Below are 8,015 nucleotides of genomic sequence, written 5' to 3'. Positions count from 1 at the left end.
AGCTCTCTCCACCAGCATGTATTGGAGAGGGAACGTCTTAAAAACATATTACCAGCAAAAAAAGTAAAACAAATAATTAAAAAGATGGTTAAAAGTAAGAAAAAATAAGAAAACGAGCAGGAGCAATCGTAACAGGCAGCATATACTTCCGCACATGCGCACTGGAAACCAAGTAACTTACTAACCTACACGTGCACACACACACACACACCACATAACATTAATGGCCCCGGTAGCACTATCTCATATGTGTCCTGCACCACAGTGGTGTTCTGCCGTGGTGTTCTGCACTATCTGGTGATACAGACGAGTAAATTTCAGTTTCCATTGTGCTCCTGTTCCCCGTTTTCAACTCTTGCGGGCTCATCCACCATCTTTCCTTCTCCTCCTCAGCCCTCCCTCTCTCTCCACACACATACAGACACACTGTGCTGCCACTAAGGCATTTGTTTCATTTTTTCATGGAGTGTGTTTTTTGAACCGTTTATTTGCTAATCTCAGTAAAAGAATATGTTAAATGCTAAAAGTTAAAATTGTTTGTAAAAGAGATTTATTTTGATAGTCGGTCGTGCTAGTAGCCAGCGTGACTGTTACTCAAAGTGCATACAGTGATGTAATTTCATGTTTGAAGTCACTTACAATGTGATATTAAGTTAAAAACACAGATGCTGAATATTTTGTATTGTTTTTTTCACAGTTTTCACCAGCATGTTAATGAGGAAGTGTGAATGGTCAACCTTACTACGGCTCTGTCTTCATTAGCTCCGGTTTAACTTGGTGTTAACTTGGGCTCACACAGCAAATTCACCAGTGTTAAATTTCTAGTGTTAGGCCAGTTTAGAGTAAAGTGTTGATGTTCTGGTGTTGATTGTGACAGAATGAACTCTGAACCAGTGACACATCGTAATAGTGCTGGTGTTAAATCACAGAGTTGACAGTATTCTACATTTGTGGGTGTTACTGTGTACATCCGGGTATTTGGGCAGGTGCCTGCTGAGGAATTTAAAATCCGCCATTTTCTTTCCGTCGCATCGAGCATGAAACAGACAGACTGGTGAGTACCACATTACAAATTCTTTTCGTGTTATTAATAATTTGTATTAAAGTATGCGTTTGTGGGCTTGTTTAAATTTTTAGAGATGATGAAACGTTTAGTTTAGAACGGTTAGTCGGGAGTTACCACCGTTGTGTATTTGCTTTTAAGCAGGTGCCCAAGTAGCTCAATTTTAAGACAGTATGTGCTAACGTTAAGCTAGTTTAGCATTATTTTAACATTATTTAGTTGTTTGTGTCGAGCTTAAAGTCAGTTTAGCTATTGTCTCCAAACAATGTTTCAGCTGACACGGTCTTTTCCCTGGTTTTCTGACTGTGAAATTGCACGCCGTCTTTTCAGTAACGTTACCGTTAAAGACGGCATACAGTCGTCCCTCGCCATATCGCGGTTCACTTTTAGCGGGATTCTGGAACCTAACTCCCGCGACAGACGAGGTAGGACTGTATGTCTTGTGCTAGTGAATTAACTTGGCTAGACTTGCTCGCGTTTTTTATGGCGTTTAAAATATGATGAGGCAGACGTAAAGTTAATTTCCAGCATGTAGCAGCATGCTCCAAATGTTTTAATTTGGTATGTCTCTTGATTTGTAGTTATCAACACCATCACGAGGGCCCCCATTCCAAACCTCAGCCTTTAGATAAGTAATATTGAGCTGTTACTTTACTAAACAAGTTGCTATAACACGAATGTAACCTGGTTCAGTTACCTATTAAAAGTGTCTATGCTAAATTCTCTCATAAATATGTTTCATTTGTGAAAATATCTATTCTGTATAGATTCCAAAATAGATTGAGGAGAGATCATTTGTGTATACCACATTCCTTGTTACAATTACAGGGCATTGGCAACATTCATTTTCTATCTTCAGTGCAAAGAATGCAATAGTAAATAGTAAAGTCACACAGGTGACAGCCAATGGCAAGCTATTTTCAACTGCACTTATATTTTAATAGTCTTCAGTAAAGCTTAAGAATGTATGTCATTAAGATAAAGGGACCATTTTGTGTTTTTCAGTCCGCTTGTTTGACAGGATACAAAGATATAGCATTCATCATAAGAACTGTGAGGAGCAGTATGAAAAGTTCCAGGCCTATCAGGCAGAAAGAGAACATCTGCATACCCACCAGCTTCAGTTCCTAAAAGTATATTTTGGTCCATCAGAGAGTATTTCAGTGTAGTTTCATTATTATTTAGACAATTTAGCATTAAATGGATGTTTACGAAATGTCCTGTTGTCCCTTTCTTTCTCTAAAGACTCCTACTGTAGATGACAAGATGATAATTAAGGTGCAGTATCAAAGCCGCAAGAAATACATCAAATTACAAGCTGCTGATTTTGAAGAATTCATTTCAGAAGGTAAGTTTCTAATTAGTAATCGACTAACCAATAATTCAGGGAGGATGGAAGCTACTGTATATTATTTGACAAGCAATTTGACATGTTGTGTTGTCTTTTAACCTCATTTAGTGAGAGAGAAGTTCTCCATCCCTGTGAACAAGATTACTGTGGAAGATGATTCGGGCACTGAGGTGGATGAAACCGTGTTTGCAGAATTATCCACAGTTCAAGGGATTTGCTATGTGATAAAAGAGAGTCATGACAATGGTAAATATAAAGAAATAGCTAAATTATACATTGCAATAATGGCTGTGCTTATTTCAGATGCATTTAATTCATTGTTGTGCTTCAAATTTTAAGATTATAAAGCATTATTATAACACTTGATGGAAACAGATTGAACTTGTGATAAGTGCTTAAAAACAGGTAATGTTTTTAATGCACTGTTGCGTGTAGCAGTTATTAAATAACCAAAGTACTGTCACGTCAGGATGGACATGAACTGAATTTTTTGTATGGCTAAAAGTGGGGTTCAGGCCTATTGTTGAATTCCAAAATGTAAGCCACAATTATGCTGCAAATAAAAGATGTTTATCATGTATTTTGTTCTCAGATTCAAACACATCTCAAACATCACCTCCATCTACGCCAATACCCTGGTCCAGTGAGAGTGTCCATTCTGTGTCCATTAGTAGCAGTGACAGTGAAATGCCAAGACAACCCAAGCGAATTAGGTGTGATGAAGAGGCCTTTAAGAGTTCTTCAGCCAGAGATGTAAGTTTATCATGAGATGTCCACATGATCTGTATGTTGTAATTCTGAGATAATTTTCTTGTCATAAAATTATGTTAAACGTAATCATTCTCTGTGCATACTGTTTGTATCTCAACTGAAAGGAATGAAGAGTTAGGATGGAGAGGCACAGGGAGGCTCAGTAGCATTCTTCAGTAGAAATCACAGTTTTAGTTAGTTTTAGTTTAGATCAGGGGTGTCAAACTGCGGTCCTCGAGAGCTTTTTCATGGACATTAACGCGGTTGGGCTTATTTGATATATACATTGTAAAAATTGATTGATGTTGTCTTAATCTGTTCAGCTGATAAAGCAGGTCCTTGAGACAACACCAGGGGGGACCACAGTCCTTAAAGAATATGAAGAAACTGGAATGCTGAGTGACAGTAGAAGAAGGCAGATGGTTAATATGCTTGCTGCACACATGGTTGAGACAGAAGGGTGAGTATGATACTAGTATTTGGGTGGTTAACAATAATTCAACTTCTTTAAGAACAACTTGCATGATTATTAAATGCTTTGGGACTGAATTACTGATAGTTCATTATCAGTGTTGGTAGATTTTGAAGTCACATCATTGGATGCATGAACTAAATTGGTGAAAAAGCAGCAATAACAGTAATTATTTGAACTCTATGCATGACGAGTTTGACGAGATCATAGAAACAGTATGGTAATTGGTCCAGCCCTATAACGCACAGATCCTTAAGTATGTAAGCAAACCACAATTTTCCTCTTTTTTGATTTGCAGAAGAATCCCTCAGCGAGCAACTAAAGAAAAATATGCATTGGGAATTGTCACCTTGTTCCCTGCATTAAAAGATCCCCTGTCCAGGAAAGGATATGTAAGTTGTGTATTTATCTTACTTGCGTATCTAAAAATGTATTTTTGCATGAAGATGCACTCAGCTGGGGCAGGGTATGGTCAAAAAGTTTAAATGCTGGTACCTATACACCTATACCAGTTCCTAAATTATGAATTGTCAGCTCCTTGGTGTTTACGCTCAAAGAAGTGATAAAACATAAAAACTATAACGTTAAAAACGTTGGATGCACCACTGTTAGATCATTGTTCTGTGGAATTTGATCATATGGGTTTTAGGTGCATAACTCTGCTTTTTCTATCCACTTTGTGTGGTCACTATTGATACTCTGGACAAATAGTTACAAAGGGGCTCTTGACTTAAATTTATTTATGTCTGTCCATGGTAAGGAACATTTTTACGACACCCAAAGTGGTTCTGGATTCCTGGCGTGGCGACTCAAGACAATTCAGAGAAAGACAAAACTTGTGTCGCAGGAACCACAAATGACGACAGGGTGTGGTGGTCCAAGAAAGGAGAGGGAGCTGCCTCAGACTGGTGGTCAGTTGAATGAAGAGCATTGTAAAGAGATCATATCCTTGATGAACCATACCAGTGACAGGGAAATAATCTTGCAGAAGATGAAAGAGACCTTTGAGTATAGACAGCGCCTCATTCACAATCCTGATGAATCGCACAACATACTTTCAGTATTTCCAAGACTGCTGGACACTAAAGGGCTGGTAAGTATTTGAAACCTGATCTGTGACCACAATTCATAGGTATAAGCTTAGCATGTTATTGTTAGAGATATAGGTTGAACCAAAAATGCTTCTTTATTTCTCTGTTGCTGCAGATAAATCAAGATTTTAGCCTCCTCTTTGGACCAGCCACAGCTGCCAAACTGCTTGAGACATGGCATTCATCCTATAAAGGCAAGGTGATCAGAGAAGCAGAGAACCTTACAACTACCCCAGTGCTCCAGAGTTTGCTGACATCTGCCAGGAATCAGGACAGTGAAGAATATTCAGAAGATCACCTAGGTATTCTATTAAAGGTCAAATGATATGATTTTAAACGCATTGTGTCACACACAATACTGAAGATGTGATTTAACAGCTGATAAATGGACATGGACCTTTGGGTCCACTAACCCTGAGAGGGTTAAGAGCAGTATCTTAAATGGCCTGGTTTTGAAGGGTCTTACAAGGAAACAAACTACTGATCCAAATATAAATATTTATCACTAAATTTTATTTTATTTTTTTAACTTACAGCGTGGGACAGTGATATGGCCTCTTTTCTGCTGCTACTGCACATCCTACCACCTCAACCGAGCAGAAAGAGAAAACAGAAGATCAGCGCAGCTAAGGCCATGGACCATCTAGTTGTGTTTCACAAGGTATGTGATTTAAGTGGGAATTTAGAACAGACTTTAGACAACATTCACATGTAAATTGATGTGGAATTTTTTTTGCACAGTCATGCAGAAGCTTGGAAGAACACCTGGAGAACCAGGAGGGACATCGCCAGCCATACCTTCTTGCCTCTGGAACCTGCAAGCAGGCAATCAGCACTTACTACATCGTGATGGACAAGGAGCTCATCCCCTGCCAGGGAACCGCTTCATTGGCTGCCTTTGATGAACTCTGTAAAGTGCACTTCGTTTTTGGTGTAAGCTATGACAACGCCCTCAGCAACATGTACACATTCCTCCAGACAACAGTCTATAGTATTGATGTTGATACCACAAAAGAGAGTCCAAAAGTGAAGGAACTGAGAGCCAAGTTCATGAACAGAAGCCAAGAGCCAAGTTTGTAAACATTTAAATGTGCAACATTTGTAGATCATTGCACAATGCACCCAGTGCAATTACTGAGCACCTTTTTCTGGCATTTTTGTTAGCACAACAAAAGAAAAATGTAATAGCAAAGGGCATTGTTCATGAAAATAAGCTCTAAGACCCAGATTTTCTAAAAATGTATAAGTGTTACATTTGTAGATCTTTGAATGATGCACCTAGTGCATTAATTCAGCACCTTAAGTTTTTTCATGGTTTATATCCTGGCAAAAAATTTGTTGTTGTTTGTGCTCAAGAAGGATGTTCATTGCAGTTTAAAAGTTTTGCAGGTTTTAGAAAGCATTTAAATAATTACCATAGTGCTGTTACACAAGGCATAAGCTATAATGTCAATATGCAAACACCACATCAGTCAGACTTTGGTGAACAGACAACAGACTCACATGAAGATGTCTCTGACATGGACCAGAATACGATAAATCAACCTTCAACATCTCATATGTCAAAAGACCAGACAAAAGATATGTGTGCTTCGATTATAGCAAAGTTACAGGGAAGTGGTGTTGCAAACAATGTTGTGTTATCTGTTGTTGAAAGCATGGAGGAGTATGTCAATGAAGTTCATGCAAATCTTAAAGAACAAGTGTTAGATGCAGTGCCTGCCGATAATCCCAGTAGAGGTGCAGTGGAAGATATCTTCAGCAATGCACTGAACCCATTTAGTGACTTAAATACAAATTCCAAATGGACAAAATATTTTAGTGAGAAATGGGGTGTTGTGGAGCCATTAGAAATTCACTTAGGAGTGAGATATGATTCAAAGAGAAACAAAATATCTGGAGTATACGAACAGGTACCAATAAATGACACTTTCATTTATGTACCTCTATTAAAAACATTTATTTTAACAGTTTATTTTCAAAAATGAAGAGATGTGTCATCAAATTACTAAATCTGCTGTTCTTGGTAACTTATACCATGATTTCTGTGATGGGAAATACTACAGGAATCACCCATTGTATTCAAAGTAAAAAAAATGCGTTGCAAATACAAGTTTATTACGATGACTTTGAAACATCAAATCCACTAGGGTCAAAACAAGGTATTCATAAGCTTGGATGCTTATATTTTACACTCCGCAATTTGCCACCACGTCTAAATTCATCCCTGATGAACATCCATCTCATTTCATTGTTTCATTCCCAAGATGCAAAAAAATATGGCATTGACAAAATTCTTATTCCATTTGTAGAAGATGTTAAGGTACTAGAGCAAGATGGAATGGAAGTGTTGTTTACCAAACAACCTCTCCATGGCACCATTGCACAAATAACAGGTGACAATTTAGGTCTTAACTCAATTCTTGGTTATGTGGAATCTTTCAGTGCAAGCTTCTACTGCAGGATGTGTCTTATTGACAAAGCAACAGCTCAAACAGTGTTCAGTGACAGTGATCCTCGTGTGATATTACGCACCAGATTAACCAATGAGGAACATTACAGTTATCTTGAGGAGAATCCAAGGGAACATTCTTGTTTTGGGATTAAACGCAACAGTATACTTAATTCCTTATCATATTTCAATATATCGGATAACTTTGTGTTTGACATTATGCATTATATCTTAGAAGGCATAGCACAATATGAAATTAAGTTGTTGTTTGAATATTTGAATCTGAACTTCATTTCCAATGAAAACATACTCCAACGTGTATATGCTTTCAACTATGGCTTCATGGATAAAAAGAATCGTCCAACACGCATAAACATTTTTTGTACTGGTAATAGTATTGGACTTAATGCCAGCCAAACATTATGCCTTATTCGGAATATCCCACTCATCTTTGGAGATGTTGTCCCAGAAGGTGACAGACATTGGCATCTGTTGTTACTTTTGTTGCATATTGTTAACATTGTGTTTTCCCCATGTATTACAGAGGGAATGACTATATTTTTAAAGCATCTCATTGAAGAGCATCACAAGTTATTTACAGATTTGTATCCTGAAAATAATTTAATCCCCAAACATCATTTCATGATCCATTATCCTGAATGTATACGCCAAATTGGTCCTTTAGTTCATGTTTGGAGTATGAGGTTTGAAGCCAAGTCCAGCATAAAAAATTTTAAGAACATAACAAAGTCCCTTGCAAAGAAACACCAAATAGCTGTGGCTTATCATTGGGAATCATTGTCTGCCAAAGGTGTGGAGTCTGGGCCTGTCAAACA

Source organism: Pempheris klunzingeri, chromosome 2 (genome assembly GCF_042242105.1).
Source record: "Pempheris klunzingeri isolate RE-2024b chromosome 2, fPemKlu1.hap1, whole genome shotgun sequence".
NCBI classification, from domain to species: domain Eukaryota; kingdom Metazoa; phylum Chordata; class Actinopteri; order Acropomatiformes; family Pempheridae; genus Pempheris; species Pempheris klunzingeri.
This window is presented reverse-complemented; position numbering follows the sequence as displayed.